Source organism: Peromyscus californicus, unplaced genomic scaffold, assembly GCF_007827085.1.
Source record: "Peromyscus californicus insignis strain IS unplaced genomic scaffold, ASM782708v3 Scaffold_8__1_contigs__length_139910024, whole genome shotgun sequence".
Taxonomy (NCBI): Eukaryota; Metazoa; Chordata; class Mammalia; order Rodentia; family Cricetidae; genus Peromyscus; species Peromyscus californicus.
Window position 1 is genome coordinate 129,573,069 of NW_026294606.1, and position 25,729 is coordinate 129,598,797.

General features: G+C 43.3%; 1 long non-coding RNA gene across 2 annotated transcripts; it reads left to right on the forward strand.

Annotated features, from left to right (window-relative positions):
* The first annotated feature begins 448 nt into the window (after positions 1–448).
* LOC128104665 (uncharacterized) lies at positions 449–25,115 on the forward strand. Of its 2 annotated transcripts, XR_008216045.1 has the most exons (4): positions 449–15,671; positions 16,949–18,994; positions 20,417–21,186; positions 24,983–25,115. It is a non-coding gene; the product is annotated as an uncharacterized LOC128104665 (long non-coding RNA). The 2 variants fall into 2 exon arrangements; XR_008216044.1 differs by having other exon boundaries at positions 16,949–21,186.
* Positions 25,116–25,729: the final 614 nt, after the last annotated feature.

The following is a 25,729-nucleotide window of genomic DNA, read 5'->3' on the forward strand; positions in this document are numbered from 1 at the left end:
TGTTGGAATACCTTAAGCATTAAGGCTGCCATAACTATTTTTAAAACCAGCTTCCTATGAATGAGTGCACTGTGCTGCTTAGATTTGTCGTGTCCTGCGCTAGAGACAGTCCCCTTTGCTCAGTCTTCCGCGTTTACCCGAAGGGGCAGTTCAGTGCTGCAGGGAGACAGTTGGAATTCTGGCATTAGACAAATCATGATTAGAATCTCAGTAGTCATGCAGGCAGTTTTAATTATGCTGAACCACACATTTCCTGTTAAAACTGGAGAGATTACATTTTCTACTAAGACTTGAAAAATTCTAAAAGACAATGTGTGTTGGACACGTGGAAGCATATGGGAGATATTAAGAAGGGGTCAGGGGAGTTGGGAATTTAGCTCAGTGGTAGAGCGCTTGCCTAGCAAGCGCAAGGCCCTGGGTTCAGTCCTCAGCTCTAGATAAAAAAAAAAAAAAAAAGGAGTCAGGGAAAGAAGAGTGTGTGGGGGTGGGTATCTAAAAAACAATGAACATCTAAAAACTAAAGTATGTCAACTTATTCATTTATGTGTCCAGATGACCTACTTATAATGGGGTTGTTACCCTATGAACCTACCATAAAGGAAAAATACTAAGATGGAAAGCCATTTGATAAAACCTAACCTAACTGAATGCCACAGTTTAATACCACAGTACACTATAGAACATGGGTACTTCACCCTTGTGACTTCATGGCTGGCCCTGAGCTGCAGCTCACTGTGATCTCCCTTGAGGAGCTCATACCATGCACTCCTAGCTGGGGAAATACCAGGATTCAAAACACCAAGTACAATAACAATACAATACCTTTCATAATCATAAAAGGAAAACCTTTGAAAATCAGACCCCCTTAAGTTAGACTCGCTGGGCATGGTCACCTCGTCTTTGTTAGGTGCTGTGCTCTTCTGGGTGTTCAGAGGAATTTGATGTGATCATGCCCATCAAGGACTTACCATCAGATATAATAATCCAAATCAATGGTGAATGTCAGCTTGTCAGATCTGAAAACATATGTGTCAGAATAACACTGTGAAAGTAATAATTCTATACATAGATAGAAAAAAACCAGGCGAGTTCAAACCAGATTGATTCTGTTTCACACAGTTAGTGAAGACAGTCTCACAGAGGAACTGGCTTATAGTAGGCTGGGCTTCTTACTGGAGCTTAGGGTCCAAGCCACTGCCACAGTGCCTGGCCTAGAGCAGGCATCGTAAGTGTTCAATGATACATAGGAGCCAGGAGCTGAGTTTCTGAGGACTGGACAGTATAGGCAGGTGCCATTGTTCTCAGCAGGTACATAGACTTCGGTGCTAAGAAAGCTTTCATGAGGAAGGTTTAATCACTCACATCACACACAGAGGTAACATGAAGTGAGCAGGTGCCCTGAGGTCATACAGCTGGTGTGTCCTGGAGTGGTGTTTTCCCTCCAGAACTCTGGCTCCGGGCTATGGTTTTAAAGACTGTGCAGTTTGCCTGATAGGCTCTTTGATGTTTCTTCCCCACCTTAGTTCTTAATTTGACTCTGATTTGTAACCTCACTTCCTTTGCCGCTGGCTAGTTCTACGTCCCTGCTCGCAGGCTGTCACTTGGACCCCCATTTTCCCTTTTCTGGTCCTGGTTTCTTGCCACTGAGGGTGGCCTGCTTCGCTGCTCTGAGATCATGTATTCTGCAAACAAGAGTGGGAGAATGTTCAGAGTCCAGCAGCTCCTTTGACTTCCAATATAATGCACACTGTGCACAAATGGAAGGCTCTGGAAAAGTTCTGGAGCCTGAGACTGATGCTATGTATGTCTTCCTCCTTCTTTCTTTTATTAACCTCTCACATTTCAGAACAGGAGACCAACCTGCTAAAACAGCTATTTTTAGTTTTCCCTGCTTTGACTGTCAAACGACCTCTTTCTGTTACAGGCCTTGACAAACTGTTGACATTTCATTTGGGTTTCTTTGCTCTTATCATTAACCAGAAACTTTCCAAATGACTTCATGTCACAGACATGTTTTGAGAGGCAAGGTATAGAGTTAACAGGGCAATTCATTTGGGACTTGAGCCAAAACCAACATGTCTTTACTACAATACATCCTTTTCCTTTTTCTTTAAAAAATGTTCACATGGTTGTGCTTTTATCATTATTTTTCATGTTTTAAGCCCCTGCTTTTCCTTGGGTAAGTTTAAAAACTGGGTGTTTCTTCAGTGTCCTTCTTAGGGTCAGCTTGTCCTCGTACGATAGTAAGCTGGGATGGGGGAGGGCATGTCTACAAGTCCAGACACTCAAGAGTTTGACACACTGACCACCAAGCATGACAGCTGTTAGAATAGCTGTTGAAATGTCTTCAAACTCTTTGTCAGAATTACCAGAGGAGAAAGAATCCAGGCCCTCTCCCTATCTATTTCTATTTCTATCTGGCTGTTTAGAAAGATGTTTCTTAGAATAATTTTCCCTTTACAGTGAATTCTCACCACACAGGGCTGATAAAGAGGCATGAAGTACAATGAAGAGAGACACCCTTTCACTGAAAACCTGGGTGTCAGAGTTTTAATCCCAGCGCTATGCCTGATTTGCTATTTAGGTCAAGACTGCAGCTAGACTAAGCAGTCTTTTGGCACACTTTGCCATCGGTACTAATTCCTAAACATCTACTGAGCTGTAATTGCCCTCAGTTGGTCTCATGTCAACAGCCTAAATATATTGCCAGCACCTGATTTGATCACGGCATGATAAGGCCACTGGGGAAAAGAAAATAACACTTGTTTATCATGTTCCAGAAGCTTTTACAAGCTTTCATAGAGCAACCTCCACACTACCGGGCATAGCCCTTGCCAAGTACAGTCTCTTCTTTGTTCTGTTCGTGTCTGCCTGGAATCTTAGGACTTGAACCCAGGGCCTCACACACGCTGCGCAAGTCCCCACACACCTCCAATGTAGGATCAGTCTCCCTGAAGCAGTTGCAATCTTAGGGATTGATGGAGTTCCTAACTCTTTCCAGTGCCAATGTTCATTGTCTCCATTGGGTCACAGCAACTGTATCTGCATTTCCTTCCTGTTGCTGGTGTGTGGATGACAGAAGGTAAGGGCAATTTCCTTCCATCCGTCATTGTTATTATTCAGACTTGACTCACTGCAGAAGGTACTTGGAATTTGTGGTGGGGGAAACCATCCATTCAGCTCATTGATACAAGAGCGGATCTTTCCTCTTTGCCTGGGTGTGCAAGGACTGAAAGAAACTATGAGAACGACGACTCCAGCAAGACTGGAAGGTCATCTACTCAGTTCCGCTAGGGAGAGCATTGGGGTGGTAAAAAAGATGGACAGTTTCCCCCATCAGTTATTATTATTATTATTATTATTATTATTTGTATTATTAAAGATAGCACTGATAAGTTTTGAATGCCCAGTTGCTGGGTTCCTCTGCTGCCAATGTAATAAGTCAATCAAGCCGAATTAATAAATTCAGGTTTAATGAACAGAGCAAAGCAATCCTGGGTGACCCTTGGAAAGATAGGGAAAGAGTCACATGGCAAATATGGCTACCAGGCCTTAAGTAACCTGTAGGTGTGGTCTTGAGCAGCCCCAGGAGAAGCTGGCTTTTGGTGGACTTCCTCAGGGCTGGGGTCTGGAACAGGAGGGCAGCTCTAGGGGAGGGACTAATGTTTGGCAGGCTTTGAGGAGGCAGGTTTGCGGGGCAGGGTCTGGGAAGAGAGAGAGATGGGGCTTCCACCTAATCATCCCAGACTCTTTGGATGTACAATATGGATGTCAGGGGCTGAGGCAGAGCTTCTACCAGAACAAGCTAAGCACATCAACTTTACTTTAGACTTCCAGGGTAGACTTCATGTTGGCATCTTTAGGAAGTCCTACCGTGTTTCTCTAGTAGGTACAGCTTTCCATTACATACCTTAGGTTGCATCTTCCCTCTAAAGAATACGTAAATCATCCTCACACCAGTCTTCATCATGCAGTAAGTGACACCATCTCTGTTGATGTTCTCAAGCTTGGGCTCCTTTTGTTTTCTTCTTTTATCCTAAGAGGCTCTGCCCCACTTCCAAATAGCTAATCAAGCAATTGGTTATTCCCAGGAGTGTCTTCAGGGGTCTTCTGAATGGACTATGAGCTTTTCCTTTCATGAGTATTCACACAGCAAATGAAATAAAATTCTTAAAATCTAAGTCCCTAACCACACTTAATGAGTCCATATACGACTTACTTCTGCTTGCTGAGAGTGTGTGTCCCCTAAAGGCATTAATGTATATCAATAACAAACCAAGCTGACCAGTCAAAAAGTCTAATTTCCAGGTCTAGACTGAAATACAACTTTGGTCATTTAAGACGGTGACTTCATATTGTGTTCTGACCTATGCCCCAAACACAATTAATATGGGCATCCAAAAGGGAAACACAGTGCTGTGGGGTATTCACCAGAGACAACTGCTTGGACATAAGTTTAAGCCAATAGAAAGTCTTTATTAGCTGACTGGTGAGGACACTGGGTGTTCAGGATCCAGTGTAGCCCCAGACCTTTCTCAGGCTGAGCTTTTAAGCACAAAGACATGTCCTGGGTTGACACACTTCAGTTAACAAGAACAGTTAGTAGAAGCAGAACTACAGAAGCCAAAAAGCAAGGTTAGTCCATTTAGAGACATTTCCAGAACTATGGATTTGATGGATTAGGTCTTTGTTTTAGTTTGGCAGGTGGTGCAGTCTACATGCTGAGTTTTACAGTCTGAATGGTACTTCCATCATGGAGTCAGTTGTGCTTAGGCATGGGGGCCTACTAAGGTCTGAGGCCCTGTTACAGTAGAAGGTAGATCAATGAAAACTAGCAAGAGGAAATGAAATCAGTTAAAAGGAATAGAAAGAAAATGTGGCCATCACATTTATTTATTTACCATTTATTTTTCTTGAGGGCTGAATTTGTTCAGAATTTCCTAAATTGAGCTTAAAGTGACATACAATGGATTAAACAGGTTTTTTGTTTGTTTCATGAAAAAATGGAGATAATTTGCCTTTTTGCTATATATCTGGTCTTTCTTATAATGGATTGGAAGATAATGGAGTAGAAAAGTTTCTTATAATGGATTAAAATACAAAGTTGTAAATATCTTTACATTATTCATTGACTGTTACTTTAAAATAATAATCAATTTCTCTTACTATGCTTTTACAAAAAACACAATCACACGTGCATGGATATTTTGACACAAGCAAGAGTCATCTGTGAAGAGAGAACCTCAGTTGAGAAAATGTCTCTATCAGATTGCCCTATGAGCAAGCCTATGGGGCATTTTCGTGATTGATGATTGATGTGGGAGGGCCCAGCCTACTCTGGGTGATGCTACCAATGGGCAGGTGATGTGGGCTGCATAAGGAAGCAGACTGGGCAAGGCAATGGGGTATAAGTTAGTAAGATCCCTGGCCTCTGCTTCATGTCCTGCTTCCTGGTTCCTGCCTTGAGTTCATGTACTGACTTTCCATCATGATGGGCTGTAAGATGAAACGAACCCTTTCTTCCTTGAGTTTCCTTTGATTACGGTATAGTTTCTTTTGATTATGGTGTTTGCCACAGAACCAGAAAGAAAACTAGTAACTTTTTATAAAGTTTTAGGGAGAATATTTAAAAATAATTCCACAGAAACTGGTCTGACGGCCCAGGCCAGTAATCCCAGTTGCTCTGGAGTCTGATTCAGCTCAAGGTATGCCTGGACTGCACAGAGGGTTAAAACTCTACCTGGGCAACAGTGAGACCCTGTCTCAAGACAACATACAAATAAATATGTATTGAATAAATAAATACATATCTGTGGGTTTCTCAATGATAAAGTGCCTGCTTAGCATGCATGAGGCCTTAGATTCAATCTCTAGTCTTGCAAAAACAGTAAAAGAAAAAGCAGTCAAGGCATTTCTGTGGAGCACCTAACGTAGAGACAAAACACCCACAAAATAGGCTAAAACTCACTTGTCTAAAGTGCAGAGAACAGTGGCCTCACGACAAACAGCAGCTGTTACAGCTATAGCTTCATGCCACGCCCACCGTCAGTATCACATCTGCTTCTCACCATTAAATGAAGATGGTAAAGGGTGAAGTGATGTAAGATGGGAGCTATACCTGTGCTGTCAAAGCAAACAGTTGTCAAGGACCCACACTAAAGGGGTTTGTAGTAAGGTAATAAGAGCATGTAGTTAAGTGTATATATGCACATGTATAAATTTTCTCTTTTCCTGACTATAAAAGTGATTGTGAGACAATTTAAAAATATAAAACCAGCCGGGCGGTGGTGGCGCACGCCTTTAATCCCAGCACTCGGGAGGCAGAGCCAGGTGGATCTCTGTGAGTTCGAGGCCAGCCTGGGCTACCAAGTGAGTTCCAGGAAAGGCGCAAAGCTACACAGAGAAACCCTGTCTCGAAAAACCAAAAAAAATAAAAAATAAAAAAAAATAAAACCAAATACAGGTATGTGACTGACTTAGAGTGTGTAGCTGGGTGGATTGTGGGTTTCTCTTCATTTCTCCTTATTAGTCACTTCTAACCTTTGTCTCAGATTTACTGGGTTGTAGGAAGTTGAGGTACTTCGGTTAGATAATGACCTTAAGCCTTAGTTTAGAAAAAACATTCCCTACCCTAGCTACTTGTTAGATTCCTCTGGGAGGGCTTGTTTTCTTGTATAATACCTGCAGAGCCTTAGGTTCAGCTGGCTTGGGGGCCTGAGGTGATAGATAGACAAGGTATCACTAGGTAGCCTTGGCTGGCCTGGAACTCTCTATATAGACTAGGCTAGCCTTGATCTCACAGAGACCTACCTGCCTCTGCTTCCCAAGTGCTGGGATTAAATGAGTATGCTACTATGCCCCAAAGTGACAATTCTAAAAACAACTCATGACTTATAATATATGGTCAGGATTAGTGTTTCTTGTATGTACATGTCTTTATGGCTGACCACGTGGTTTTGTGTTGGATAACCCATCAAATTTTCATCCCTGTAGAAAACTGATTCTCCCTTTCTCAGCAGCCACTGACTGCCTATAGCTCTCATAAAGTTTCCTACATATATGTTGGCATATCAACTGGGCTATCTTTGTGAGGTGTTTAGGCAACCAAACTTATTGAGACTTTATGGGTGAGGCATCCCTCATATCTAAAAGGCACTATCTTATAGCAAGTGTCCTGGTCCTCTGGTCTTACATTCATTCTGTCTCCTCATCTACAATGTTCCTTGAGTCTTTGATGTAGGAGTTGGGCTATGGATGTACCAATAGAGGCTGGACACCTATGATCACTTATTCTCTGCATTTTGATGAGCTGTATGTCTCCATAATAGCCCCATCTGTTGCAAAAAGAAGCTCCATTGATTAGGAGTGAGAGCCACACTTAGCTCTTGGTGTAAGGGTAAGTGTTTAGGATATAAATAGAAGCTATATTGATTAAGGAAAATGCATTGGTAGGTTCTCTTCCAGGTTCTATGACTTCTTCCGGCACAGGTAGTTGGCTAGGTTTGTAGTTCCATGCATGAATCCCTTCCTATTGAGTGGGCCTTAAGTCCAATTAGGCAGTTGTTGCTTATCCCCAGGATGTAAGTGCTGCTATTGTACTGTTGGTGATACCTTGCCGCGTGATCATTGCTGTGTTTTGTAGGCTTTAGAGCTACTTAGGGCTGTTGATTGCTTTTCTCCTTTGGCAGCTTATATAGCACCTTAGGATACTATGAAGGTTAATTCTCAAGGAGGAGGCTTCCCGGTCAGTTCCAGATTGATTCCTCCAACCGCTTTGTCTGAAGTGAGTAGTGTCTTCAGCAATAGGGTCCTACCTTAATGGAAGGTGCTTGGGAGATGGATAGTAATTATAGGACTTGCCCTGCAAATATGAGGACCAGAGTTTGGATGCTCAAAATCCATATAGATGCTTGGTGGATATGGTAGGCCACCTTTAATTCAAGCCTCAGAAGGTCGAAAGAGGATCCCTGGATCAAGGGGGCTACCAAGAAAAGCCATATCTGCAAGTTCTAAGTTTGATTGAAAGACCCTTCTCTAGTGAATAAGATGGAAGGACCTAGAATGATTCACAACATTAACCTTGGGCATTCATAGTATGTGAGCACACACCTTCCCCCATACCCATACACATATGAACATACACACATATATGCACATGAGAACAGAAAAAGAAAAACAATGGATGATGATTGGAACACCTAAAGTAACCAGTTCTCATAATTAGCTAAATAACTTCCTAACTTCCCCAAACCCAGATGTTATATGAATTTTACTGGAAAGTGAAAGTGTAGATACTTAGTTGTAAAATATCGTTAATGTGAGAAAAGGAAGTACCTACTGCTATGAAAATGAGTTAGAAATAGTTTCAATTAAGTTTAATATGATTAAAAGTAAACATAAGCAAATTGCAAAATTTCCCTAGACAGGAAGCATAAAACAGGAAAATATAAAGCTATTACCAAAACGACCTTTTGAAAATAAGAAATTCAGCAAGCTTTGTGGCTAAAATAAATCATATACAATTGGCAGAAGATGAGAGAAGAAGAGGAAGAGAGAGACAGAGAGGGAAGGGGGATCCACAGGACTAGTATATTTGACCATTTATAATAGAACAACTTTGTGGTCTAGATAATGATTTCTTTACTTGGACCAATTACACTCAAGTGAGTAACTAAGATTCAGTTATTACAAAAGTATTTCTTTTCTTTTAAACTACTATCTTGGCTGCATAGACAGAAATGCCAGGGCAGACATGGTATCAATTGCATAGTTCATCTCTTCACCTAAGAGGCTGGAAGTCTCTTGTAAGTCAGGCCAGCTCAGATGGCTATCTTATGGAACACCCAGTGCTCACATTCTACTGGGGTTCAGGTTCCCAAGTTTTGTATCCTGGGGGAGATTTCCAGGAGTCAAATTACATCTCAGAGTATCCATATGTCAGGGAGATATAGTCTCAAAGGTAATTGCCTCTGTTTCTACCTGGGGTTCCTATGTATTTAGTGACTGCCCGCTTCCACCTGCCCCTCTCCAAGACACTGCTGGCTTCCCATGGCCACTTTTACCATTTATCACAAGGGAGGTGTGATGGTTTGAATGAAAATGTCCCCAATAGACTAATAAGGAATGGCACTATTTGAAAGGATTAGGAGGTATGGCCTTGGAGGATGTATATCACTGGGGAATGGGCTTTGAGTTTTCAAAAGCCCAAGCCAGGCCCAGTGGCTCTCTCTTCCTGTTGCCTGTGGATCCAGATGTAGAACTCTTGGCTGCCTGCTTGCTACCATATTCCCCCCACCCCATGAGGATAATGGACTAAAGCTCTGAACTGTAAGCTCGCCCCAATCAAATGCTTCCTTTATAAGAATTGCCATAGTCATGGCATCTCTTCATAGCAACAGAACACTAAGATAGGACTGAACTGCACTAGTAAAATCTTTAAAGGACTCACCAATAGATGTGATCTACTACTTTGTGTGAATGAATGGCATGTACATGTTCATGGAATTAGAAAAAAGGTTGATCTTCTTCTGAACTGTTAAAACAATCCTTACTCCATTGTAAATACAAGCAATAGAGTATTTGGTTCTGTGTTCTGAGGGAGAAGAAACACGTCTGTAGAAGAGTTCCTTACATAGATTGAAATCCATGTTTTGTCTTACCTCTCACTAGGAATAGTTATACAGGAATTATGTAATGCCTAACACTGAAAAGCATTCCCTATATTGTACAAAGGACTTCAATTGCATTCTTTTAGAGAGAGGGTCAGCATATGAGCATGACACAATCACTGAACTATTCCCAAAGTCCAGGCCAGGCCATCTCTTATATATGACACCAGCTTACCCTCTAGGAATATTTAAGAACATACTGTCTTCCACAGTTAGAAATATGGCCCACATAAAAACTTATGGAGCATATAATTTAGTAGAAGTCAACTTTGCTAAGGTAACCACATGGTATTTCTATGTGTGCATGTGTGAATGCACACACACAAATACTTGTGCATGTATGTGCAGGTGGATGTGTGTGCATATGCATGTGGAAGTGAGAGGTCAGCCTTGGGTGTCATTGCTCCTCCCTGCTGTGTGAGACAGGGCCTCTCATTGAGACTGAAGGAGGCTCACAAAGTAAGCTAGTCCTAAGGGAATGCACCAACACACACACACACACACACACACACACACACACACACACACACACACACACAAATGCAGGTGTCCTTGGAGGCCAAATGCACTGGAACCCAGAGTTGAAGTTATAAGAGGGTGGACATGGGTCCTAGGGACTGAGCTCAGGTCCTCTGCATGAGCAGCACACACTCTTGACCATGAGGAGGCAACAATATATTTCTTAAACAATGTTTGCATTAAACATTAGGCCAGCTTTAGGTCACTCTGGTTTATGAAGTTTACCGAAGCTCACCAGTAGCATAGCTCATCTGATAGAACCTAAATCCCACCCAAGGCGCCTATGTTATACCTAAATACCAAATAAGCACACTGTTGGCTGTGGCATTAAGGATTCAGTCAGCACCACCTTCTTTCCACTTCCACCATTAGAGAAAACTGAGAACTAGCCAGCATTCAGAGAGCGTCGGTGTCTTACATGTCTCAATCTCTGTGGAGAATGTGATTTTATTTATTGTAATATTTGTGTTGTACTAAATATAGTTTCAACAACATTGCCATATATAGTTACATATGTGTGATATATTTATATATATATGATATATTTGCATATTGTGATATATTCACATATACTATGTTTGCATATGTATTATATAGACATACATAGTTTTGAAATTATTTGAGCAATAAGACGAGATAAAGAACGAGTTTTCTTACAGACTATGAATGAGTGATGTTAGTTGCAGACAATGGATGGTCTGTCGTGAGGGCCTAGGATATGAGTGCTTCCCTGGTGTAAGCAGTTTGTGAGATGTTCTGGACACATTAGGGAGACTTCAGAATGTGCTTTGATTTTTCTCAGTAACTGCTCCTGGACAAATAGTTTTAGCTCACAGATGGCAGCACATTCCATGTCTCTTTTCCAGGGAATTAGAAGGTCTAGCCACAGTGTTTTCAATTTTTTTGTCTTTATTCATACTCCATCTAAATTTTCAGAGACTTAACAAAAGCTTATTTCAGTTGTTTTTGATATTTTTTTGAAATTTAAATGTAATTACACCATTTCTCTTTTTCCCTCTCCATCCTCCAATCCCTCCTATGCCCCCCATGGATCTTAAATCCATGGCCTCTTTACTTGTTCACACACACACACACACACACACACACACACACACACACACACACACACATTTAGTAGAAATTTTAAAAAATGTTGTTCCAGTTTAGCTGATAGCCTTTGAACTAGTCATTCAGTGAACCTTTCCCAAAGTGGCTCTCTCATCCTCTAGGGCTTCAGAATCTGCTGCTGAAAACTGGGGAAGGCACAGGCTGGAAGGTGAAAATGGGGATGTGACTTTTTTTAGAGGTCATATGCATAAATGTAACTACATGCTTTGACCTAGAGCTCAGACACATGACTCAACCTAATAGAAGGTAAGCTGGGAAATTTTGTCTATCTTCATGTACACAGGGCAAGGAAAACAGATTTTGGTGGAAAAACAGCCATTTTGACTAAAGTAACTTAGATGGTAGAGATGTGAATTTGCTATGATTTCTCTCTGAGTTAGCCTAACCTCTGAAAAACAGCAAGTGGGTATTTCAAGGGTAGACTCGGCCTCACTGAGCACAGAATAACCGAAGGAGATGCCTCCAGTGTGTAGCAAGGCAGAGTCCAGAGAGGAGAGGAAAGGGCTGGGTTGACATGATGAATTTTTTATCCAATGTCATTCTTTAGAGGAAGGAAGAAAAGGGACTCTACTGGTGCTGTTCCAGGAATGTTTCTACTTAGAAATGCGAGGAGCACAAAGCAAGTGCCTCACCCATGGGCCAGTAACTAAGCAATTGCCTTGTACAACAGTGTATCATCTTTTGATAGATTCTTTCCTTCAAAACCATCTCAAGCATACCCCTACTTTTGGAGTACATTGCAATTAAACATTGTGTATAGACAGTCTATTTAAGTTACTAATAAAATTGTCCTTAATATGTCTTTGAGATTTGTTTTTGAGGCAGAATCTTACTATGCAGCCCTGGCTAGCCTGGAACTTGTAATATAGATGAGGCTAGCCTCTAACTTGCAGAGATCCACCTACCTCTGCCCCCCGAGTGCTGGGATTAAAGAAGTGCACCTCCATGTCTAGCCCTGTTGACATTTACAAATGGTTTATGCATTTTTACTTCGTGTGCATGAGTGCTTGCCCGCATGTGTGTGTGCTCACCATGGTACCAGAGGAGGCCAGAAGATGGTGTTAGATCTTCTAGACCTGGAGTAACAGATGATTGTGAGCTGCCAAGTGGGTGCTGAGAACCAAACCCATCTTGGCCACAAGAGCAGCAAGTGCTCTTCACCCCTGAGCCATGTCTCCAGCCTCCATCTTTGACATTTTAAATGGAGTTTTAAGAATACTATTTCTTTCTGAGTTTGTATTTTTGTTTGTTTATGAGACAGGGTTTCATTTAGCACACAATAGCCCTGACATTCTGATTCTCCTACCATCTTCTAAGTGCTGGATTACAGGGATACACCCATGCCCAACTTCAAGTTCCATTTCAGCAACTTTGCAGTATATGAACACACGTATACATACTTACACTAAAAAATTGAGCCCATTAGGACCAGGCAAGTGGAGGTGGACACACACACGCCCACCCAGGCCATTTGCCCTGGGTGGGAAGAAGAAGCCACAGGTATCTTTTTGGTAAGCAGATATATGGTGGGGTGTGGGAGAGAGAGAGAGAGAGAAGCAGAATAGGTCCTGTCCTGTGGAGAGAAGTGGATCTGAAGAGTCGAAGGCAGTGAGGAAAGGGCTGATGTGGGAGGCCTGCTTGTCACCCTGACCCATGGTGACGTGTGGTCCTGGGCTGTTGTCAAGGGCCATGTCTGGGTGGATGTCCATGGTTCCTGTCACCACTGAAGGCTGTGAGGATGCTGGACTCTGGGCCCCTCCCTGGGGCCATGTTGGTGTCCAAGGGCCACTCTACAGCCCTGGTGGTGTCCATTTGAGTGGCCTGTGGTGACATTCAGGTCCATGATGCTGCTGAGGACCATGTCTGGGTCCATGTTCCTGCCACAGCCAGGGTCTGTGTTAATGTCTATGGCCCATGTTGCCCCCAAAGGCCACACAGATGCTAGGGTTCTGGGATGTCACCCGTAGCCATGTTGGGGTCCTGAGCCATGCTAATCTGAGTGGCCTACACTGTCACCCATGGCCATGGTGTTGACCAGGCCCAAGCTGCTGCCAAGGGCCATGTCTGGGTCCTTGGCCCTACTCCAGTCAGGGTCTGCATCAAAGTCTTTGGCTCCAGTTACCACCGAAGGCAATGCAAATTCCCAGGGTCTGGGCTGACACCTGAAGACATGTTGGTGTCTGAGGGTCATGCTGCCACCAGGCCAATACAGATTGGGGTGGCCTGCACTGCCTCCCAGGAATGTGCTGATGTTTGGGCCTGAGCTGTGGTCAGGAGCCATGTGTGGGTCCATGGCCCTACTGCAGCTAGGATCTGTGTTAAGGTCTGTGGCTCCTGCTACCATGAAAGGCTGTGCAACTGCCCAGGGTCTGGGCTGCCCAGCTGGGTGATATCTGGGCCCAAGCTGCTGCTGATGGCCATGTCTAGATCCATGGTCCTGCTGCAGTTGGGGTCTGTGTTGACGTCTCTTGGCCATGCTACCGCAGGGGCCCATGAGAACCTTGTGTTGAACCGTGTATTGAAGTACAAGGGCCATGCTGAGCTAGTCTCGCCTCTCACTGACCTGGGGAGAGCTGGCCCTGCCCTTCATAAGAAAACTCGCCCCTCTAGCCCTCCCCACACACTTGGGAAAACTGGCCCCACCTCTAATTATGGGTGTGGGAGAGTTGGTTCCACCCCTTACCTGAGGGGTGTGGTCCCAGTGGCTAATCAGACCAATTCAGCTGCCACCCATGCACATATCTAGGGCTTTGAGTTGGCACTCCCCAACATCTACCCCATCTGGGACCTGCCAGAGCTCAGAAAGGGACTGGTCCCATGGAACCATAGCCACGGGATCTCTATGACTCTGAGCAACAGCAGGATATCCAAGAGGAGTTTTGGTGAAGGTCCAGCATTGATGGCATACCAGAAGCCAGAGGCCTTGAAACTGACCAGCAACACATTCCACAATGAACATTTGCAAGGAAAGCTGTGTGGACAAAAGGGTGTGCTGCATGACACACAGCAGCTCCCAACACCACCAAGACAGATGAAGAGGTGATGGAGAGGCAGGAAAGATGGAGGAGTGAAGCGGTTTTTTGTTTGCTTTTTTTTTGTTGTTGTTGTCCTTTGTTAATTGTTTTATTTGTATGTTTTATTCTATTTTTATCTTATTTTTATTATTGCTTTTTTAGTTTTTCTTTGCAGGAGGAGGGGAAAACTACAAGGGTGAAGGCAGATATAGAAGAACTGGGAAATGAGAGGGATTGGATACATGATGTGAAACTCCCAAAGAATCAATTTTAAAAAGAATTCAACATAAATCCAATTACTCTGAACCTGACAGAAGAGGAAGTACGAAGTAGTCTTGAATGCATTGGCACCAGAGATCACTTCCTAAATATAACACCAGTAGCACAGACACTGAAAGAAACAATTAATAAATGGGACCTCTTGAAACTGAGAAGCTTTTGTAGAGCAAAGGACATGGTCAACAAGACAAAGTGACAGCCTACAGAATGGGAAAAGGTCTTCACCAACCCCACATCTAACAGAGGGCTGATATCCAGAATATATAAAGAACTCAAGAAATTAGACATCAAAATGCCCAACAGTCTAATTAAGAAATGGACTATAGAGTAAACAGAGAATTCTCAACAGAGGAAGCTCAAATGTCTGAAAGACATTTAAGGACTTGCTCAACATCCCTAATCATCAGGGAAATGCAAATCAAAACAACTCTGAGATACCACCTTACACCCATCAGAATGGCTAAGATCAAAAACACTAATGACAGTTTATGTTGGAGAGGATGTGGAGCAAAGGGAACACTCCTACACTGTTGGTGGGAATGCCAACTTGTACAGCCACTTTGGAAATCAATATGGTGCTTTCTTAGAAAATTGGGAAACAATCTCCCCCAAGACCCAGCTATACCACTCTTGGGCATATACCCAAGGAATGCTTAATCATACCACAAGGGCACATGCTCAGCTATGTTCATAGCAGCATTGTATGTAATAACCAGAACCTGGAAACAACCTAGATGCCCTTCAACTGAAGAATGGATAAATAAAATGTACATATACACGATGGAGTACTACTCAGCAGAGAAAAACAGTGACATCATGAGGTTTGCAGGCAAATGGATGGATCTAGAAAACATCATCCTGAGTGAGGTAACCCAGATTCAGAAGGACAAACATGGTATGTACTCACTCATAGGAAGATACTAGATGTGGAACAAGGATGACTAGACTGCTACTCACAACTCCAGGGAGGCTACCTAGTAAAGAGGACCCTAAGAAACACAGGGATCTCCCAACGACAGAGAAATGGATGAGATCTACATGAGCAAACAGGACATGAGGGGAGGTAATGAAGGGCAAGGGTCCAGGGAAAGAGAGCTTAGGGGAGCAGGAGATCCCAGCTGGATCAAGAACAGAGAGGGAGAACAAGAAAAGAGATACCATGATAAATGAAGACCCCATGGAAATAGGAAGAAGCAAAGTGCTAGAGAGGTCCCCAGAAATCCACAAAGATACCTTCACTATAGACTACTGGCAATGGTCAAGAGAAAGCCTGAACTGACCTACTCTGGTGATAGGATGGCCAAACACCCTAACTGTCATGATAGAACTCTCATCCAGTGACCAATGGAAGCAGATACAGAGATCCAAGGCCAAGCCCCAAGTGGAGCTCCAGGAGTCCAATTGGCGGGATAGAGGAGGGATTATATGAGCAAGAGATATTGAGACCATGGTTGGAAAAAGCACAGGGACAAATAGCCAAACTAGTGGAAGCACATGAACCGTGAACCAATAGCTGAGGAGCCCCCATGGAACTGGATCAGGCCCTCTGGATAAGTGAGACAGTTGATTAGCTTGAACTGTTTGGGAGGCCCCCAGGTAGTGGGACCAGGACCTGTCCTTAGTGCATGAGCTGGCTTTTTGGAACCTAGGGCATATGCTGAGACACTTTGCTCAGCCTGGGTGAAGGGAGGAGGGGACTGAACCTGCCTCAACTGAATCTACCAGTCTGAGCTGAATCCCCAGGGGAGACCTTGCCTTGGAGGAGGTGGGAATGGGGGGAGGATTGGGGGGAGGGTGGGGAGGGGGTGGGAGGAGGTAGGACAGGAGAATCCGTGGCTGATACGTAAAATTAAATTAATTTAAAAAAGTTATATTTAAATAAATAAATAAATTTGAAAAATATAGATTAAAACAAAACCAAAAAAGGTTGAAAAATCTTCAAGAAACAAAATAGATAAGGAATGGACAGGTCCCTGGTAGACTGAGGGTGAGCGAAGTCAGTTTCAGGCAATGGACGTCTGCCATCAGGACCTAGAACACGACACGCTTTCCTGGTGTAAGCATTTTATGGGATGTGCTGGACATGTCAGGGAGACTTGGTTTTCTTTTTCTCAGGAGTTGCTCCTGGACAAACAGTTTTATCTCGCAGATGGCAGCACATTCCCGGGTCCCTTCTCCAGGGAATTAAGGTGTCTAGCCGCAGTGTTCTCTTCTTCCCTGGTAGTCACACAAGTTTAGGCTGAAGTGTCAGAAGACGAGGAGGGGATGGCGGCATCGGTCACTCCTCCCCAGCCCACTCTCCCTCGTCTTGTTTGTTCCCTGGTCTACCTCCTTCCCTAGAATACGTTCCCTGGGGATGAAAGGAACATGGCTGTATTCTGATGTGGCCACCGAGGACAGAAGCTGCCGGGGCTCCATCCGTGTGTCCGATGCTGCTGCTCGCCTGGTGTCACTCCCGTGGGAGCTTTCACGGGTTTCTGATGACCCTCGCTGAGGAGTTTTTTCTGAGTTGTCCTCTTGCAGAGAAGCAGGTATCTTAAAAACCTTGGTCTGTATAATTATCGAGGTTATTCTTTGAAATATACCATTTTAGATGTTATTAGTAATCTGTAGAAACAAGATCACTGTAATAATATTAAAATTAAAAGTAAAATTTGGGTGTGGTGGTGGTGGACACCTCTAATGCCAGCATTTGGGAGGCAGAGGCAGGCGGATCTCCATAGTTTGGGGCCTGCCTGTCCTACATTGTGGGTTCTAGTTTAACACTACCTTGGAGTCTAGAGTGGTTTCTGACATCACAGGAATTATTATTTTTATTCAGTGGCTTCTCATTGAGTAGGCATTTTTTTTTTGTTATTTGATTTCATGAGCAAGGAAACAATACTAATATTTTCAACATTTGTTATTTACAAAAACTTGAAGTTCTCCAAGGAACACATGTGTCATCATGATAAAAATAAAATTTCAGAGAGAAAATGTCTTTACTATGTCGTCAGCTCGAAGTTTCATTCTCATTGATAAGCTGGTGTTTTGGGGTAACTCCAGGAGGACACGGGTCTACTCTCCTCCTCTGTTGTCCTCATATCACTGTTGTCTTATGACGACAGGAAAACTGGGGACTTTCACAACCGTGGTGAACGTGGGCATCTGTTCAGTTTATCCAGTTTTAACAGTGGCCTTCTTGAGGTCTGCTAGCCCTTTTTAGTGATGTGGCAAGTCCACTGTGAACCACTAGAACTCCATGCAAGTGTGGGCTTGTTAATGTGATTGTAGATTGTAGAATTATGCTACAGTATAGGGATCTTCAGGGGCAGGACATTGCCCCAGTGACGCTCACTTAAAGACTCACATTTGCTGCTCTGGGGTGGATTTAATAGCCACAGGGTGGAGAACATTGTCCAGTTATATGCAAAAAAGAAACAGGAGCCTTGTTTTTCAAAAGCATTAATTTTTAGTTGAATATAATTACATATGTTGAGAGAAAAGACTCTACTCTCTTGAGAAGGCAAACATGAAATACTGGGTTATTTTGACACATAGGAGTTGATAAAACACCACTCACTTTGTTACATGTTTTCTTGTTTAATTTTATTATTTATTTGCATGAAAACAGGTGAAACGTACTACAGGATCCCTGCCCTCACTCTCACAGCAGTAGATAATAGACACACTGTGGATGACATAATGAGACCTTCCCCCAGAAATACATTGATTTTTCTCACTGTTTTTAGGACTTATTCTTACCCTGTTCCAGAAGCTATCTGACATATTTCTACTACTTCTAGGTGGTGTACTTGTGGGGAAGTCCATCCTAATTTCTGGTACATAAATTTCCCTCTATGTTTCAAATCTATGTAACATGTTTAATGAGACCAATATTAAATTAGCCTATGCAAACAGTTATCAACCGTGATTCCGGTTAGCTGAAAGGCTGTCTATCCCCAGGGAACATCTACAGCATCTCAGTTGTGTGCTTTGTTTACAATGTACATAATTATGTTCTTTTTCTGTCTCAGGCTGGGAAAGGTTTTCAAGTCTTCCCAGTGTGCCTGTGTGTTGGAGTGGGGCATGTAGTCATTACAGAAGTCTAAGCATTTTATGGAAATGTTGTCGGGGTAGGTATTGACACAGTATCATGGACTGAGTTGTAATCCCTCCACACATCAACTTCAGTATTACTATGCTTGGAGAAAGCATCACTAAAGAGGTAATTTAAATTAAAATGAGGTCATCAGGGTGGGTCTTAAGAATGACCACTATCTTCATAAAAAAGGAAACTTGGGCACCATCATGTGAAGACTCTGAGAGGCTGTGGTCCATGAGCTCAGCGAAGAGGCCTCAGCAGAAGTGAACCCGGCTGACATCCTGATTGTGACTTGTAAGAAGGTAAAGTCCTGTTGTTTAAAGCGGACTAGCCTGTTGTACTTGACCTTACCCTTATAGGCTAAAAGCAGAGCAATAATAAAAACCTTAGCATAGACTGTCAGCTATCTAACCCGGAAGAGGACAGTAAGGGGGCGGATGACTTTAGCATGGTCCAGAGGAACACAGGCTCTTCACCATCCATTTCTCTGTTTGTGAGATGGCATAGAGATAATGTGTACTTTGCCTTTTATCTCCTAGTTTGTGTGTGGTAGATGATCATGCGTGGCTAATTAATACAGTGGTAATTAATAGGGAAGGCGTGCTCCAGGGTCGCAGTCTGCACAAAGTGTGGAGGAAAGAGTGGACTGTTGTCAGGTGACCGGAGTCAAACCTCAGACCTGTGCTTGGCCGATTTCTTTTGGCCTCTCTGTGCCCTACCGTCTCCTGTGTGGTAGGTCGTCATTGTACCCACCGCGTTGTGTGCCATGAGTGTGAAATGAGTCCACACATGTAACAGCACGTAGAAGGACTTGAGCCCTCTCCCCGACACCGTGAGTCCGTGCTGCTAAATGAGTCACTGAACCACGTGGAAGGAGTGTGAGACAGGGACAGCTCTGCTTAATGGCTGACATAAAGCAGAGAGACACTGTGTCCGGCTGATAGAGCTGTGGGTTCTTTGGCCAAATTCCAATTTACGTTACTCCCACATAAGTGGCTGACTACTCCTGGCCTGGGCAGAGGATGTGGCTTTTATAAAGCTGGAGAGGAACTCCCAAGGCCTCCGCCATAAAAAGAGAGGCTGTTCTGTTCTGTGCTTTGCCTGTGTGTTAGTGCAGATGTTAAGATGAGCAATTCTCATTGTTTACTGACCAGTGATTGCGTTCAGGCTAATGGTACTGAGAAGAGCCACGGGACTTGGGAGTACAAAGTCATGGAGGACCAAAACCTCAGCTATCCAGGTATATATTTAGAGACAGAACAGGCCCCCATATTCCATGACTGAAAATTAAGCAGGTCTGCTTAAAATTCAGGCCACAGACTTGAGCACAAAGGGGACATAAATCAGCAGCTGGATTGAACATGGAGAAAGTGTGTCATGACAAAGTGAGTTTTCGGTGAGGTATAAAGGGTGGCAGTGTGGATGGCAGCTTGGACAGCAGCAGAGATGATGAAAACAGGCTAACCAGTGTTCATCAGCAGCTTGGGCTCCGAGGGCAGCATCTCATTTAAGTCAGTCAGTAAGCCTCAGGGCAGGTGGAGTACCCTAACCAGCTTCGTGCCTGGCTGATAGTGTGGACCTGTCACTAAAATCAATGTTGAGTCATATCAGCCTTCACCAGACTCAGACATTTAACCAAAGACTTCCCTTTTATAAAGATTTATCTATTATCTAAGCTCTTGCTATTCTAGTATAGTGTGCATTATATTTAATTTTCTCTATAGACAATTAAAAGAAAGACGCGGACCAAAAGCCCAGGCATCCCCAAGCATGGAGGCCTCAGACAGTGGTGACACCTTGTATTGAAGAAATGGCAGCAAGTGTTGGGATTCTGGGTGAGGCTAGATTCAGAAGCAATGGATGTAATTTCTTAGACAGCGAGAAGTTCAGAGATGAACAGTCCTAGGGTTGACTGAGTCCATAGCACAATGCTACTGCCAAGAATTTGGTGTTTGGGTCCAAATTTAAACGCCTGCTCAGCTCCTGGTGTTGAGAGACCCGGGCTTCTCTCAACCTTGGTCTGAGAAACCAGTCAACGGAGAGATGCGTAACTGAGAACAAAAGGCTGAATGCTCAGCTCTAGAGGGGACATCTGCATCACCTGTCCTGCCACACACACCACCACCAAGGCCCAGGGAACACTGCGCAAGAGGAGGAGAAAAGAACTTGAGCCAGAGGACTGGAGGGATGCTGTGAAGTGCCTCTGGACAGGATGGGACTGTCACAGTCACAAGCTCCTAGCTGCTGTTGTTACCAGTGCAAGACGGACAGGTCAAGCCAGCCAGAGTCATGGTATAGATGGCATAGGGCTCTCTAGCCCATCCCACCTCTTACTGAGGAACTGTGACAGTGGATACTTGCTGAGGATTGAGGATGCGGTCCCTGGCAGGATTCCTATTCTCCAATAGGTGGCTCCACCCACATGTACACTTGGGCAGCACTAACTGAACTTACTGGCTATAAACAAACCAAGAAGACATGAAGTTGGGAGCAGGTATGTTGGGAGTTATGGGGGTAATGGGGGTAGATATATTATTTCATTGTTTTTATGTATGAAATTCTCAAAAATAAAGAAAAAAGTAATTACGTGCTTTCTATTTTTCTCTTTCCATCTTCAGCATGTCAGTGTGTCCTCTTGCGGTTATAGACAATAGTGAGGCTTTGCTGCACACAAAGGCAGCAACACGTTGAAAAAGAGAATGCATTGCCACCATAAGGAATCCTGAGAGCAGGATTCTTCTTCCCAGGGAAGAGCCCCCAATTGGTTTTCCAGTACAAAGTGGTCAGCCCTGAAATCATATACATACAAGTAACATTATGTGGACTGACCAAAACGTATTTATGCATTTAGGAATACACAGGTGTGTGTGTGTGTGTGTGTGTGTGTGTGTGTGTGTGTGTGTGTGTGTGCGAGAGAGAGAGAGAGAGAGAGAGAGAGAGAGAGAGAGAGAGAACAATTAAACAGAAGCCATGAATTTGAGAGAGAGCAAGGAGGGTCATGGGGAGGGTTGGAGGGAAGAAAGGGAAGACGGAAATGATCTTACTATATTTTAACTTCAAAATAAATGAATAAATGGATAGAAACCTTTTAGATAGCAATAAAAAATAATTCCTGGAATGGGCATTTAAACTACTGCTCTCACAAGAAGTTCAAATCCCAGCAGTCTGGGTTTGATCTTCTAATTCCAGCCAAATTCAGCTGCTGAGAAAGGAGAATTGTGGGTGACTTGGTGACTGGTGAGCCACAGTAATGGGGAACCGGGAGGCAGTGGTAGCCCACAGTGTTTACCTTGGTGACTTCACCAGAACTGGTACATGTTTTTGCTTCCCTGTGCTCTTGGGCTTAACTTAATGTTTTAGGTTTCAGAAAGTACCACTTTCCTCCCAATCATGTGCCCAGCTGTTCTATTGCCCATTCCTATATTGATTCCATAAGCCCTAACCAAGGGGCAGGACATGATTTACAATAAAGAGGAAGAAGCTATATATAATAACACCACATTAGCACCTCCTCTTTGCAAATGTACACTCTTGCATGGAGTACATCTTCATAAGCTGCACTGAGACACCCAGGGCTCAGGTCAGTGAGAAAGTACCTGGTACAGGGTTCTCATTCATCACGTCACAGTATACGCCTTCCAAAACCTGCCTGTATGCAGAATTGTACCAAGAACACAATGCCACTCTGTACATACTTGTTAAATAAGTAGAAATGGCATTTGAAACTTAGAAAAGGCATCAACTTATGACTGTCTTTTACCTGCCTCAGCCACTGGAGGTCACTGTTAGTTCACAGTAGGAGAATGTGCTGGTCAGCAAGCCACGCCTGACCAGCTTTAAAAGTCTAAGTAAAATGATGCCAACAGTTGTCGGGTTGTGATTATCGATTCTCCAAGGTTTTAGGAACTATATCTTTACACTGCTTATCCTTAGTGTATGTAACATTAGCACAAAAATTCTTAACTGACTGTCTTTTATGTGACATTTTGCTTATTTATTATCACACTCCACATCCCCTCAAAACAGTGTAGAAATTTTGGTGGGTAGTTTTAGTAATGGGTAGGGTTCTTTTCTCAGACTTGTCTGCCCCATCGTTCTCTTCCTCAGAAAGGAACTATGGAGGATGTTTAGAACTTGTCCCTCTTTTTACCTGGACTGTCACACACAGGCAAACTGAAATCTATTAGCCCTTCCTTCCTTTCTATTAACATTCCTGCCTTCAGGTCGAGAATAAAATCACCAATTTCATATTCCTGAAAACAGATGTATCAAGAGATATTCCACAAATAAGAAATTTCTCAGCAAAGTCAGTTCAGAACATTCTGTAAACTGCAGCAAGAGACCCTTTGTGAGTCCTTTGGCCAGGGGTCAGCAGTCACAGTAGGGGCCAGATAAGGAGATATTTTAAGCTGTTTGGGCCATCAGGGATCTCTGTCAGAACTACTCAGATCTCCTGTTGAGTCTCCAGAGTAGCTTTGGGCCTTTCAGCTGTGAGGGTGCAGTCCAACACACTTTTATGTATGGACACCACACACTTGATATTACTCACAATAATTAAAAAAATCTACAAGTTAGTCACCTTATGAAGTCTGTGTATCTCTCATAGTTGCCACCGAATGATCAGAACAAGCTGTAACTGCCAGCCTCTTGGCACGACGTCATTGCCCACTCTGGTTTTTCATGTAGTTTCTGTTGCCTTAGTGGAATCTAAGGACACAATGTGGGAAAGAGTGAGGAAACAGAGTTTTCAAACTGGGCTTCCACCTAACAGCTTCTTGTTGACTTCAGAAATTCATGGCGGGAAAGAGAAACATGGGTGATCAAGGTCTCCTTGGATGTGGAGTCCAAAGGATACAGACTCCAGACAGTGCTTCTTTGGAACTGTATAACCCTGCCTGCTGATTGATTCCATGCCAATTCTGATGTAACAGTATAAAGGGAAAGATATTTAAGTCTTTTTTAAAAATGTTTTGACATATTGCTCTTCCAACTGTCTTTCCATATAGACTACAACCTACCCATGTGGCATTTGTGGCACATGGCCATTGCCTTAAGTGGGGGCGGTTTCTAATGTGACTAAAAGTGCATCCTCTATGTGACGTGTCTTTTTCAACTATGTGACTCTGGGATTCTGCATGATCTCATCACGGTACCTCATTAATGCACCTCAGTTTTTACATCTGGATGACAAGCCTGCCTAAGAGGATGGCTGTGGAAAATAAGAGTATATACATATAATGAATGTAGACCCTGGAACACGACACCCTTTTCATAAAAAAGTAAAGCTCATCCTTTCTTTAAGCACATCCATGAGCTGCTTTATATAAAATTATCTCGACTTATCATGTACCAAACTACACACACACACACACACACACACACACACACACACACACACACTCACATATTATAGGATATTGAGACAAAATAAAATAAGTTGAAAAACACAAATTATTTGGCCATGAGTTTCTGTTATACTTTTCTTCTTTCATCTATATTTTGATGTTTGAGGAGAAGTTAATTACAAACTAAAAGGTTTTATTTGTTAAGTCCAATTGTCTATAAACATAGGTACCATTCACGTATATTCTACTTAGCTTAACTGTCAACTTGACACACCCTAGAGCCATCTGATGAAAAGCCTCAGTTGAGGAACTGTCCATAGGGGAATTTTTTGACTGTTAATTGAAGTGGGCAGGCCCAACCATCGTGGGCAGCTCCTTTCCATAGGCGAATGGTTCTGAACTATAAGAAAGTTAGATGAGCGTTGTCCTGTGCATCTTCCATGGTCACTGCTAAGCCTCTTTGGCTGTGTGTGAGTTCCTTGGTCTGAGGTAATGCTCCATGGACTAGCAAGCAGACTCGCCTTGAGGGTCTACCTGGACTTTTCTCAGTGATGGGCTGTGATCTGGAATTGTGAACTGAAACAAACCTTTTATCCCTTACTTTGCTTTGGTTCAGGGTATTTGTCTCAGTAGCAGACATGAAATGAGCACAGTGCATAAATGGTGTGTGTGCATGTGCGTGCCTGGGGTCCTGGTTTATTAGTTTTACTATAGTCTTGTCTTTTCTTCCTCAAATGTAGCAGATACTGATTCTTCAGAAATTTGTTTTTACATGAGTCATAGTGTTCACTTGCTGTCTCTATCCTCTGCCTCAGTTTCTACCCTTTTCTAGTTTAGCTGAATCATGTGACAACTGCTGCTGGTTGGACTTGGTGTGGTGTGTGTAGCTTCTGGGCCAAAGCAGGTAAAAGCTGATGTTTTCTTTGTCTTGATTTTCCCTTTCAGGCCTGACTATGGACCCCACTCAGCCAGACAATGGTATCTTCATGTGGAAGCCGCCGATGCGTATTTTACTTGCTTTCAATTTTGATGTTGCAAACCATGCTGCAAGCCGTCAAGTACATCCCTTCAAGTGAAATTATGGTGTGGTCTCTGTTTCTGGAGGAATAACGTTCTCTCTGTTTGCTGAGACAGTAATTAATAGTGTTTTGGGTGTTGGTACTGAAAGAGCAAAAAAGACAAAATCGCTTACACTTTACCCTGATATTTCAAAAAACCCATTTCAGGGTCTTCGAGCAGGGAAAAGGGCTTCGTGTGAGTGTGGAATGACTCAGAAGGTTTTGATCACAAATCATCCTGGCAAGGCTTCACTCCACAGGGAAAACAGCATCCAAATAACAGAAGGTTTTGTTTGTTTGGTTTTGAGGAGCCATTGGGAGTGAAAAGAAAAACAAACAGGCCAGCTAAAAGGATGTGACATTCTAGAATGACACTCCAGAAATGTCAGGTCAGCACAAATCAAAACAGCCTTGCAAAGTGAAGGAAAGAGCAGAGAACCTCTGTGCAGACGTGGAGGCTTGGCGTGCGATGGGAGGCAGGGCAGCTTGGATGTGGCTTTAGGAGTCAGTGTTGGAGTCCTCAGATTTTGATATTCAACTTATCTTTCTTTTGTTCACTTGACTTTTTAGTCATAGCCAAACAGCCATTGTGGAGTTGTGTGTGTGTGTGTGTGTGTGTGTGTGTGTGTGTGTG